Source organism: Carya illinoinensis, chromosome 10, assembly GCF_018687715.1.
Source record: "Carya illinoinensis cultivar Pawnee chromosome 10, C.illinoinensisPawnee_v1, whole genome shotgun sequence".
Classification (NCBI taxonomy): domain Eukaryota; kingdom Viridiplantae; phylum Streptophyta; class Magnoliopsida; order Fagales; family Juglandaceae; genus Carya; species Carya illinoinensis.
The window spans coordinates 4,793,937-4,807,975 of NC_056761.1; the positions used below are offsets into that span (position 1 = coordinate 4,793,937).

The 14,039-nt window shown below is 32.5% G+C and overlaps 1 long non-coding RNA gene across 3 annotated transcripts; it reads right to left on the reverse strand.

Moving 5' to 3' along the window:
* Positions 1–346: 346 nt before the first annotated feature.
* On the reverse strand, positions 347–3,467 carry LOC122279757. 3 transcript variants are annotated; one of them, XR_006229663.1, is made up of 4 exons: positions 2,946–3,466; positions 2,587–2,801; positions 561–675; positions 395–480 (listed from the first exon to the last, which is right to left on the reverse strand). It is a non-coding gene; the product is annotated as an uncharacterized LOC122279757 (long non-coding RNA). The 3 variants fall into 3 exon arrangements; XR_006229662.1 differs by having other exon boundaries at positions 347–675; positions 2,946–3,464; XR_006229661.1 differs by lacking the exons at positions 395–480; positions 561–675 and having other exon boundaries at positions 2,486–2,801; positions 2,946–3,467.
* Between the last annotated feature and the right edge of the window lie 10,572 nt (positions 3,468–14,039).

The following is a 14,039-nucleotide window of genomic DNA, read 5'->3' on the forward strand; positions in this document are numbered from 1 at the left end:
AAGTATCTAATACTATTCATTATGTGTGGTTAAGATCTTGCCAAGTGTCCAAATAAAATATCGCTATCCTAATTTGGACATTTCACACTATGATTTTGAAAACACTGCGCTCAGTACATTTACCGAGGTTACTATTCACTCCAAAAATAAACGTAATAAACTTAGTACTGAAAAATTCTAAATATTCAATTAAGCCTAGTGGTGTAGACTATAATGTATTTTGACACTTTTAACTATCTCAAATAATTAAAATCGCATTTCTGGCACCATAGTGAGTGATAACACTAACTATGTTGACAGGCTAAAATTTATGCGATTAGTTGATTCGTGTAAACTTACAGAGTTTTCACGAAGTTCCTAAAGTCAATAGAAATTCTTTAATTGAATTTCTAGCGGGCTGTTACACTTTTACTTCGATTTTTCCTCCCATTTGGGGGCGCCATAGAGACTCCTTGCCGCCCAAATTCGTCCTCATGCGGACTACGAAGTAATAAAATAAATTTTAAAATAAATAACCAAAAAAAATATAAGTGGGAATTGATAAAGTCGGTCGCACTTACCAAACGTCAAACCGTGTGAAGAGAAACAGAGACCATAATAATCATAACACGCATTCAGTTTCAAACAACAAGAATGCCTTCCAAAATGCTGCACCGCACGTTTCTCGCATTTTTTCTGCATTTTAAGAAAGAAGGGAAACTATTTCTCAAAAAAAAAAAAAAAAAAAAAAAAAAAAAAAACAAGATTGAAGGGAAACTGTTTTTTCTTTTTTCTTTTTAAACAAGTATAGACTATAATAGTAAAGTAGAAAGAGCAAAAAAAAAAAAAAAAGAATTAAATATTGATTTGGTTCAATATTTTTTTGACAAAAATTTTATATATAATCATTTTTATATATTTTTTTATATATTTTTATGATGTGATTCACTGTATTTTTTTGATATAAAAAAATTATTTTAATAAATGAGATCAATAAAATGTATAAAAAAATCCGTAAAAACTCCTCCCCCATCTTTATTGTGTCATGGTAGCATGTTCAGTCTTCTAGAGGCTGACGTCGTCCAAACAACAATTTTGAATGCGAACATTAAACAGAACAATCCGGAATTGTCTGTTTGTCTTTTTCCATAAAGTTTTGGCAAATTGCACTAAAGACACTTTTTTTGTCTTAACATGTGAACACTACAACGGTACAACCAGTCTTTTAAAGCCGCATGTGGATTGTATAACCACAATTCTTCTTTATTTGCATTCATATTTGAAAATTGGTATTTGAAGTTTTAAAACTTACCACTCTCGCACTCTTTTAGAAAAAAATCTTATACTTTATATAAAAAATTATTTTTTAATAACAGATCCTATTTATTTTTAAAGAAAATGAGATTTACACATTTTAAAAATATATTCAGTATTCTTTTTTTTTTTTAATAATCAGAAACTTCGTTCAATTAAAATAGTACCAATATATCAATTGTTGTCAAACCATAGAGAATGATAAACAAAAGAAGAGATATGCTCCCACCAAACATTAATATCAACAATATTCCAAGCATACCTAGCTAAGGAATGAGCTGTCCCATTCTCCATTCAATTGACACGTGCCCCTTGAACTTCTTGAAAATATAGAAATAGCATTTCTAATTTTCTCTTGGAAAAGCATGAATAATATTTTCCTCATTTTTCAAACAAAAACAGCGGAGAGATTCCACCTCCACCTTTTTTCTCCTAAGGTTTACAAGACTCGGCAAAATATGGAAAGCAAACGTTTTAATCTTCCTAAGGACTTTCATATGCCAAATTTTCTTCCAAAGATTCTTATCTTGCATTGCAAAGATGTTTCCCTATCTCCACTAGCCTTAATGTTATAAATCAGTTTGTATGCACTTTTAATAGTAAATTTTCTATTTACTTTCTTGTCCCAAATCCACCTATCCATACAAGGACTTGATGTTATCAAACCTTTAAGATCTCTTCAGCTATACTTAGATTAAAAAGAGCTCTAATAAGCTGTTCATTTCATGTTCTAGTTGTCGCATCAATTAAAAAGTCTACTATTACTTCTTCATCAATAGCTAACCCATTACTGTTATCCTGGTCAGGTTGTAAAAGTCTAGGACCAGATAACTAAGGGTCATTCCAAATCTTCACTAATTCACCATGAGTTTTGTTACATACAAGCACAGTCGCGCACTAATTTGTCTACCAATACTGATTTATTCATACTTAAAATTTAAATCAATACTATTTTCAATAAAATATACTTTTTAACCAATCACATCATATTAATGTACAAATTAGTGTACAATTATACTTGCAATTATATTTTTCCATTCACCATTTCCCACCCACCACCTACATCCTTTCAACAACCATCTCCTTACTTTATCAAAAGCCCATTTGACTTCCAGGTTAAAAGCCCAATATCAAAATTTTATAAGGGTTTAGGTAGATTTATCATTTAGGGCCTATTTATGTTAAGTTCACATAAAAACTTCATATCCAAATTATTTATTTTGACCTATTTATCATTAACATTACCAGGCTGGGCCTATTTATCATTTAGGGCCGATCCAAATAATTAATTACCAGTGCAGCAAAAACAGTTTTTGCCTTGTTATCGTAGACCACATATCCAAAGCTTCCATCCAGATCTTTGAGAACCTGATCGGCCGGGTATGGGCCTCGGTCACGGAAATGGCCTCATTGGTGCCCTTTGATAGGCCATACTGCTTGATGAGACTGTATAGATTGTTCAGGTTCCCCAAGAAATGCAGTATATATCGTCCATACAACACAGCAATCTGCAATCAAATAATTGGATAAAAGAAGGCATATATTGATCTATACAGATCTATCATGCACATCCCATTTTCATCAAAGCCCCCGAGAGAGAGAGAGAGAGAGAGAGAGAGAGAGAGAGAGAGAGAGAGAGAGAGAGAGAATACCTCTGATGAATGGAATATGGTTTCTCTGGTGTAACATAAGCAAAAGATGTTGCATTTTCAAAGCTGATGGAGAAGGCATTGCTAGATTGAGAAACAAAACTCTTCACAATCTCATGTGAAAGCTTGGACTTCGCAGAAGAATTCGATGGAGCCGGGGCCGCCGGGCTATTTAGCTCCCGAGGTGGCTGAACCAAATCTTTGTTGAATATCCCCAACATCTTTTCCTGCTTACGAAAAAACTCCACTCTCCCGCAAGAAGCTTGAAAGAGATGTAATCCAAACTACGAGGAGCTAGACGAGAGAGTTCAGAGTTGTAGATAGGTAGCAGAAAAGAAATGGATGAAGAAATGAATGTCATGAATGGATTTTATATACGGTGAGACAGGCCGGGACGGAGACAAAGAGACAACGTGACCATGTTATCCAAACTCGAAGATCGAGGCTTGGCATACACGTACGGCCGTATCCTATCCCTAGCTGGTGACTCTCCTATAGTCAGAAAATTGTCTGCTTTTCTGATTGTTTTTTTCCTCACAAATATAAATACACGATATTTTAAAATGAAAATATTATTATAAAATATCTTACAAAAATAATATCATTTTAAGAGGTTTGACAAGGATAGGCCACTACACACCACACATTTATAAATTTTTATAAGATGTAGGAATATTTTTCATAAAATATATAGATATTTTTTATAAAATATATAGTGTGAGTAATAAATAATAACTAATCTTAATATTTTCTCTTATTTTATAAAAGTATCACTATCTCACTTCACAATGATATATTGTAAAAAGTTTAATAAAATATATTGCGTGAATATCATTACTTTTTCCGAATTATCTATTAAAAGGAGTAATGATTTTAATTTTCATACATTTAAAAATTGGCACAGAAGATACGATCTGTATACTGTTGACATATTATTAAAAAAATGAAAATTAATAATTTTTTTAAATAATTAAAATATTTATTTTTTGCAAGGGTGTGCTAATGTAAATGTACAGAAACCAATCGTCCAATTGGATTGTAACCGTGCGTATGCAAATGTAGAGCATCAACCAATCATCTAACTGGATTATGACAGTGGGCCCTCACTTGAATGTGTGGTAGGTTAGAACGGGTGTATCCTCTTAAGTCTTAACTTCGGTACCCATCATCTTCGTATACTATATACTATATTTTATTTTTATTTTTTATTTTTTATAAACTAATTATATTCTTTTACTTATTATTTATATATCACATATTTAATAAAAAAATTATATATATTGTATAGTGTCAAAATTAGTAAAATTTTTCATATACTCCTTAGAACAGTCACATTAGATAATTTATATCCAAAAGTAAATGTACATTTTAACTATAGGATAGAAAATTTACTTGCAATGAATTAGTCATTAACAAATTTTATAACTTTTAATTACAATAATTGTAAAAAAATATCAAATTTGATATCTATTGTACATATATCAAATACTTGTTTTATTATTTTTTTTATAACACTCTTATCTTTATCTACATCCACAAACTTTCATAAGTTTCTTTAAATTAAATAATAAAATGTGATAAAATAAAATAAATTAATAATTAAAAAATTAATTTTTTTAAATTATTAATTACTCATTACTATATAATAAATAAATAGATATTCAATGTAGAAATTTGATGTGAATAGTTAAAGTCAAATTTATCTTATATTATTTTATTGTTATATAATAAAAAAATAGATATTTTAATGTGAAGACTTTTATAAATAGAATAGTCAAAATTTAAATTCATTAAAATTATTATTTATATATACATAATCCATTAACAATGTTGTTAGCCATGTCATTCTAGTCAGCAAACTAACTCTGGTTGCTGACTTCTAACGGCTGCCGGTTGGATATCGCTCATCACTCCTCTAGGTAGGCCTATGAAATCCATTTGAATATAAAATGTACTGCCCAATGTTTACCAAGCGACTGGCTGATTGGCGTCTGTTAAATGAAAGATAAATGTTAGTCTTAGTAAAAGACATCTTATCAAAATAAAAATAATAAAATTTATTATAGTATGTCAAATTATAAAATATTTCTTATTATAAAAATCTAATATATAAAATGTAATTACTTTAATATATTAAATTTATTTGTGATTGATTATAACATTTTTCTGAATAAAATTTTTAATAGGTATTCGGCACGACTAACAAAATATGTTATAGTTCAAATGGAAAATATAGTTGTAAGTATAATTATGTATTAATTTGTACAGTAATATGATGTAATCGGTCAAAAAGTAGATGTTGAACCCAAAGTTTCAAGTTTCATGTGATTATAAATCTACACATGGATTTTGATGATAACAAATAAATTCAAAGAATAAAGGAGTTTCAAGCTCAAGTTGTCCATACAATGGAATCGAGCACATCAAAGAACCAAGTATGAGCAAGAAGGAAACAAGTTCACATTAAAGTCATAGAGTAATGTTGTAAATCTCTTAAAATTCGAAATTAGAATTAATGCTAAAAATTAATATTTTATTATAAAGCATTAAAATACATTTTTCACATGTGTATGAATATTTTTGAAAATTAAATTTGAAAATTTTGAAAGATGATTGATTGTCATCTTTTACATGTGCATGTCTTGATTAAAGGGTTGAACTTTGAAAATATTAAAGATGATTGATTGTCATCTTTCACATATGCATGTTTTATTTGAATATTTTCAAAAGTGTTTGATGCTTTTTTAGACTTATACAAAAGGTAGGTGATTTTATTTAAAAAATTTGAAAAGTAAAGTGTGTTCATTTTGTCATATACAAAAAGTAAAAGATTATGTGATGTGAACCCCAATAGACTTGCTTTGAGACCCAACAACAATACTGGAAAAACAACCCCAAGAAAGCCAAACTCAGGTATATGGATGGAGAATCTAGATCCAATGAGAACCCGTTCCAAGAACCTAGATTATATCAAAATCTAGACCCATTGAAGAACCCGTCTAGCCCTTTTATTGAAATAAATAAATCCATGGCCTTCGATAACAATAGGCCCAAGTCGTGTCTTCTATAGCTTGGATCAAGTGGAGCAAAACTGGTTCTCCTTCTTTCAAGCCCGTCATGAGTGTTGGGCTCTTGCTAGCTTGATCCCAATTGGATTGCACCAATTCTTGCATTGCTCTCTTGATCTTCGTGGCTCTTAATCTTGTAATTGATCCTTAAGACTTGGTCCGCCTTGGGGCCCATCATTATGTTTGAATTTTTTGAAAAGGAAAGTGTGCTCCTTTTGTCATATGCAAAAAGTAAAAGATTAGGTTTGAATTTTTTGAAAAGGAAAGTGCTCATTTTGTCATATGCCAAAAGTAAAAGATTAGGTTTGATTTTTTTTTAAAAGTGAATGATGTTGTCTTTGACAATTGGAAAAGAAGAACCTTTTATTTGAATTTTTTGAAAAAGTGAATGATGTTATCTTTGACATGTGAATTTTTTTAAATTTGAATATGAAGTCTCATATGCCTATAAATAGATCATTCGAGAGCTTCACATTTACAACATCTAGAGCATACAACATTCATTCAAAACTTTCATTCTCTCTTCTCTAAGCATTGAGCCTTAATCCTTGTTCATTTTGAGAGATATAGTTTGCGCTGTATTGTTCTTATTTTACTCATTGAGGAGTGTTTTCTGATAACCTACCCACTATCAGCTTTTGTATCAGAAAAATGGTGTATATAACCCTTATGCATGTAGAAAGTATTCTATACGAGGAATAGTTGAATCACCACTTGTAAGGTGATTGCAAGTGTAGAGGGTGTTCTACACGAATCCTTTGTAGCGGTGTTGTTCAAAGGTGTAATAGGTTTCTATCTCCACCTGAAGGAGGTTGAATAGTGAATTTGGGGATCCTCAAGGGGTAGCTTGAGGCGAGGACGTAGGCAGTGGGATCGAACCTCGTTAACATACTGAGTTTGCTTCTCTCTTACACTTACTCTTTATGTTTATTACTATTTCGCATTTTGTTTATATTTTATATTGTATATTTGATTTATAATTGTTATTTTTTTTTAAATATAACTCAATTCACCCCCCTCTTGTATTAGTCATCTGAGCAACAGTAGAGTTCAAATTAGTCATATCTTTCGGGTTAATGATAAAAATAAAAATAAAAAATTCAGAATAAAGAGATTTTTTTTTCCCTCACTTTGTATATACTTTCTGACTCTATAGTCTAAAATTTGAACTAATACTTACAATCCAACTTAGTTTTCCTAGGAAGCAAGATTCATTACCAAGCAAAATATGACATATACATACAAAATGTTTTCTATCGCCACCGATTTCTAAGACTGTTCATACGGGCCGGATAAAATTCGGCCCAGCCCGGAATCTGAAGAAGAGTTTGATCGTGAAGACGATAGACTTTATGCTCTTAATGGAAATGAGTTTAATAGAATAATGAATTGTAGCAAAGGAAATTTGGGATAACTTGGAAGTAACTTATGAAGGAACTTCCCAAGTCAAGGAATCAAAAATTTATATTCTTACTCATGAATATGAAATGTTTAAGATGAATGATGATGAATCTATTTCTAGTATGCACACTCGTTTTACTAACATCATAAACAACTTAACAGCTCTTGACAAAGTTTATTCTAAGGTGGAGATAGTAAGAAAAATTCTCAACTCTTTACCAAAACGTTGGGAATCAAAAGTTACAGCGATTCTTGAAGTTAGAGACCTCAAGAAGCTCGAAGTCAATGAACTCATCGGATCACTTATCATCCATGAGTATACATTGAAAAGAGGAGAAGAAGAAGGAAAGCCAAAAAAGAGCTTAGCACTTAAAGCTGTTCCTCATGAAAGTGAAAGTGATGAAGATGAGAAAAATGAAGATAAAGATGAAGAAGTTGCGGTGATAACAAGAAGAATTCAGAGGTTCTTGAAGAAAAATAGAACTCATCCAAGGAAATCTTTCAAAAAGTTTTCCAAGAAAGATTCAGGTAAAAATGACACTTTAATTTGTTATAAATGCAATAAACCTGGTCATATCAAACCAGATTGTCATCTGCTAAAGAAAGATCGAAACAAAGGCAAGAAATCAATGAAAGCTATATGGGATGATGATTCAAGTAGTTCAGATAGTGAAGCAAGCAATGGAGAATCAGCAAATCTTTGTCTTATGGCTAAAGATGACATTGAGGTAACAAATCTTGATAATATTGAAGATCCTTCATATGAAGAATTGCAAAATGTTTTAGAAGAGGTATATGAGGAATTTGAAAAATTTGGTATCAAGTATACTGTTTTGAAAAAGAAAAATTTTTCTTTAACAAACGAAATTGAAATTTTAAGAAAAGAAAGTATCATTTTGAAAGATGAAAATCTTGAATTGAATAAGAAGAAAACCGATTTAGAAAATATTGTTGAAAACTTTACGAATGGAAAAAGAAATTTTGAAAAACTTTTTGGTAGTCAAAGATATGTTTTTGACAAGGCAGGTTTGGGATATATGTCAAAACAAAAATACAAACCTTATAAAAATTTCTTTGATAATCATTCTACATCAAAAACTAATATTCAAAATTCTTTTCATAAAAATAATTTTGTCAAAAAATGATATTATTATAATCATTCAAGTTTTTCATTAGGCCTGAAAACCGACATCTGCGGTTTGGTACTGCGCCGAACCGAACGCCGACCGACCACCCCAATTTCCTACATTTGCCGACCGACCACCGACCGTATAAAGGGATGGAACCGGCCGGAACCGATTCCGGTCGGTTCACGGTCGGTTCACCGGTTTGGGCCATTGTTTTGGGCCCTGTTTTGGGCACCGGCGTCGAGCTGAGGAAGGGACGATGGGTACCCGGACGGAGGGCCGGAGGCTTCGAGAACCGAGAGGAGACGGCGTGGGAGAGAGCCGAGAGGAGAAGATGGCGTGGAGAACCGAGAGCCTTCGGAGTTCGAACCAAGAATCGGGAGAGAGGGAGAGGTCAGACGGCGCAACATTTCTGGACTGAAATGTTGGGGTGCTGGAAGAGTGAGAGCCGAGAGAGCAAAGGGGCACTTTTGCCCTAATACAAAACGGCGCCGTTTACTTCATTTCTTTGACTCAAATAGATAAAATACGACGCCGTTTCACTCACTTAAGTGAAATGGCGTCGTTTTATATATATAAAAAGGAAAAAAAAAATGTTAAGTATCGGTCGGCCGGTTTTTCGGTTTCTTAAGAGCCAAACCGTACGCCGAACCGACCGACGTCGGTTCATACCATTTTCTCTCGACCGCCGACCGGTTCTTCGCCGGTTTCGGCCGGTTCCGGCGTCCTGAGATCGGTTCCGGTCGGTTTAGGTCGGTTACTCGGTTTTCTGTACACCCCTATTTTTCATATATGTCACATGCTATTTGCAATTTTTGTAATAGAAATGATCATAATTATTATATTTGTCCTATTAGAAGAAATTATACAATGAATATTAGGGTCATATGGGTACCTAAAAATCTTGTTTCTTCTAATACTAATAAATAAAGGACCTAAAGAACTTGGGTACCAAGAAAAATCATTTTAATTGTTTTTATAGGTATGCATGAAGTCTTCCACAAGCAAAAACAAATGGTTTTTAGATAGTGGATGTTCAAGACACATGACGGGAGACAAGGCTAAGTTCTTTGATCTTAGATCTAAAGAAGAAGGACACGTGACATTTGGAGACAACTCGAAAGGGAAGATCGTGGGAATAGGTAAAATTGATAATGAATCTTCTCTCATAATTGAAGATGTTCTACTTGTTGAAGGTCTAAAACATAATCTTTTGAGCATAAGTCAATTATGTGATAAATGATTTACAGTTACTTTCAAAATGGATAAATGCATTATTTTGAATGATCATGATTGTCATATTTGTTTTATTGCTTTTAGAAGTAACAATGTTTATACAATCGATTTTGAAGAAATTACCCCACAAAATGCAAATTGTTTTTCAGCTCAAAATGAAACTAGTTGGTTATGGCATAGAAGACTAGGTCATGCCAACATGGAACTTATTTCCAAACTTTCAAAAAATGATCTTGTGAGAGGTTTACCAAAAACATATTTTCTTAAAGAAAAAATTTGTGATGCATGTCAATTTGATAAACAAACAAAAACTTCTTTTAAAACTAAGAAATATATTTCTACTACTAGACCATTACAACTGATACAAATGGATCTTTTTGGACCAAATAGAGTTGCAAGTTTAGGAGGAAAATATTATGCATTTGTTATTGTTGATGATTTCTCTAGATATACTTGGGTCATCTTTCTTGCTCATAAAGATGAAGCACATAATGCGTTTACCAAGTTATGCAAGAGAATTCAAAATGAAAAGGGCTATACTATTTCAAGTATCCGAAGTGATAGGGGAAAAAAGTTTGTTAATAAAAATATTGAAATATTTTGTGATGAAAATGGTTTTGTGCATAATTTTTCTGCTCCTCGAACTCCTCAACAAAATGGGGTAGTAGAGAGGAAAAATAGATCTCTTCAAGAGATGGCAAGAACAATGCTCAATGAGAACAACTTGCCTAGTTATTTTTGGGCCGAAGCGGTAAGTACTGCATGTTATGTTATAAATAGAGTTATGTTAAGGTCTAAGTTAGATAAAACTCCCTATGAGCTTTGGAATGAGAAAATCCCAACATTGGTTACTTTCATGTATTTGGATGCAAAAGTTTTATTTTGAATGACAGGGATAATTTAGGCAAATTTGATGTAAAATCTGATGAAAGTATCTTTCTCGGGTATTCTACTAATAGTAAAGTTTATAGAGTATTCAATAAAAAGACTTTGACTGTACAAGAATCTATGCATGTAGTATTTGATGAATCTAATTCTTCACTCTCAAAGAAATCTATTGATGAAGAAACAGGAGGTATAAATAATACGGAAAGTCTCAATCTCAACAAAGAGAAAACAATAGAGGAAGTTCAACATGGAGCCATCAGGAAAGATCATCAAAATTTAATACAAGATGCAACCAAACAGTGAAAATTTGTGAAAGATCATCCAGTGGAACAAATTTTGGGAGAACCTTCACAAGTTGTAAGTACTCGATCATCTCTTAGAAATATTTGCAATCATACTGCTTTTCTATCTCAAATTGAACCCAAAAATATTGATGACGCACTTCTTGATGAATCTTGGATTCTAGCTATGCAAGAAGAGTTGAATCAATTTGAAAGAAATGATATTTGAACACTTGTTCCTAGACCCAAAAATCATACTATTATTGGAACAAAATGGGTTTTTAGAAACAAGAAAGATGAGTCAGGAGTCATTACTAGAAATAAGGCTCGACTTGTAGCCCAAGGTTTTAATCAAGAAGAAAGAATCAATTATGATGAGACATATGCACCTGTCGCAAGATTAGAAGCTATTTGAATGCTACTTGCATATGCTTGTTATAAAAATTATCTACTTTTTCAAATGGATGTTAAAAGCATAGTTTTTGGTACCGTACCGTACGGCCGGTACATTCCGTACCGGTCACCAGGCCGGTACAGGTAAGGTACCTGTTTCGTACCGGCTGAAATACCGGCCGGTACCGGCCTGTATTTCGGCCTGTACCGGCCTGCGTACCGGCCTGTACCGGCCGGTATTTCGGCCTTCATGTTTTTTTTTTTTTTTTTTTTCATTTTTTTAAGTTATAATCTTATTTTTTTACCCCAATTCATATTAGACTATTTATAATTTATATATACATATGTATTCATGTATAATTTATTCATATATAAATTATTATTTTGAAATATAATTTATATATATATTTATATATATAATTTATTTATATATCGACTATCCCGAAACGGTACACGAAACGGTACCGGTACCGAAATATTTCGTTCCAGTGCCTTGACCGGTACGCCATCCGGTACGGTATTCAAAATATTGGTTAAAAGTGTTTTCTTAAATGGTTTTATAAATAAAGAGGTATATGTTGAGCAACCTCAAGGTTTTGAAAATCATATTTCCCCAAATCATGTTTTCAAACTCACAAAAGCACTATATGGACTTAAACAAGCTCCTAGAGCTTGGTACGAGAGACTCAGTGGTTTCTTGATTGAAAAAGGTTTTTTAAGAGAAAAAATCGACATAACTCTTTTCATTAAATATGAAAATGATGATATTCTTTTGATTCAGATTTATGTTGATGATATAATATTCGTTTCTACTAATGAAAATATGTGTCAAGTTTTTGCTAAGACTATGCAGGAAGAATTTGAGATGAGCATGATGGGAGAACTTACATTCTTTCTCGGATTGCAAATTAAGTAAGCAAAAAGTGGGACATTCATCGATCAATCAAAATATATTAAGGAATTACTGAAAAATTTTGGGATGGAAAATGCTAAGGAAATTGGAACACCAATGAGCCCATCAACTAAACTTGATAAAGATGAATCCGGTAAGTCAGTTGACTCGAAGATATATCGAGGTATGATTGGTAGCTTATTATATTTAACAGCCAATAGACCAGATATTATGTTTAGTGTGTGCTTATGTGCACGCTTTCAATCATGTCCAAAAGAATCACATTTAATTGCAGTTAAGCGCATTCTTAGATATCTTAGTGGTACAATTAACCTAGGGTTATGGTACCCTAAACACACATCTTTCGATCTAATCAGCTACACAGATGCAGATTATGCTGGCTGTAAAATAGATCGAAAAAGCACTAGTGGAGCATGTCATTTCTTAGGTCATGCACTAGTTTCCTGGTTTAGTAAAAAATAAAATTCTGTTGCACTATTTACTGCTGAGACAGAATATGTTACTGCGGGTAGTTGTTGTGCTCAAGTTCTTTACATGAAGCAACAACTTGAAGATTTTAAACTCATATATAATCACATTCCAATCAAATGTGATAATACAAGTGCTATAAATCTTTCAAAGAACCCAATACAACATTCTAGAACTAAGCATATTGAAATAACGTATCATTTTCTTCGAGATCATGTGCAGAAAGGCGATATAATATTAGAGTTCACAAACACACACGATCAGTTAATAGATATTTTCACAAAACCTTTACCAGAAGATAGATTATGTATGATCAGAAGAGAAATAGGTATGATGCATGCTATGAATATCTCTTAAAAGATAGACCAGAGTCAATAAAAATAGAGATAGATTTTTTAAATACTTTTACATAAACTTGAGATTCTTAGCCTCATGTTTGAGACGCTCATTCTCTTCATACAATATCATGTCATTCTTATCCATGGGAACCGGCAAGCGGAATGAAGAATCTAATAAAGATTTCAACTGTTTATTCTTCTGCCGAATGATTCCTTCCCTTGTGTGAGACTCTTGAACAATTCGTTGAAGTACAACAATTTGTTCTTTGAGCTTTTCAACTTCGTGATTTTTGACTTGTAGCCGCTGAGAAAAAACAACAATAGAGGAAGAGTAGCGAGTCCCAAGACTCACCAAGTCATAAATAGCATCAGAATCTGACTTATTAGTCAAATTATTATTTTCTTGTTGCAACATGGCACCAATGGCAGCTGCAAAAAGGATAGAAGGTTGAGATGCAGAATGCCTCATGGATGGATCTAGAGAAATGTTAGAAGAATGAGCCATTGAGAAAAGAATAGAAGGCTTAAAACGAGAATGTTGAAAGAATGCAGATGAGTTATAGAGATGAGATGAAAACTTGATGCGGATTGGATGAACTTCAGGACTGATTTTATAGAGATAGCATAAAGAATAAGACAAACTATTGTCTCTTCAAATCTTATTTAGTCAAAAGAAATATAAGATATGCTGGACACACATTGTCAAAAGTTTTCTTACTAAGCCAGCGAGATTAACAGTAGATTGTCCCTATTTTTCTAATAAACGATGAACTTCTGCTGGTATCTGCCGATGTTGACCTTGTATCTGAACCCTTTCTCGTTCCAGCTCCTCTATTTGTGGTTGCAGATCATGAGCATACCAATCTGCAAATTTTTTCAACTCTTGGTTTTCTTGCTTTAGCCTTTTATTCTCACTATCCTTATTAGCAAGCTTCTGTCGTAACTCAAATATTTACATGTTAAGATGATCAATTTCACTCACCC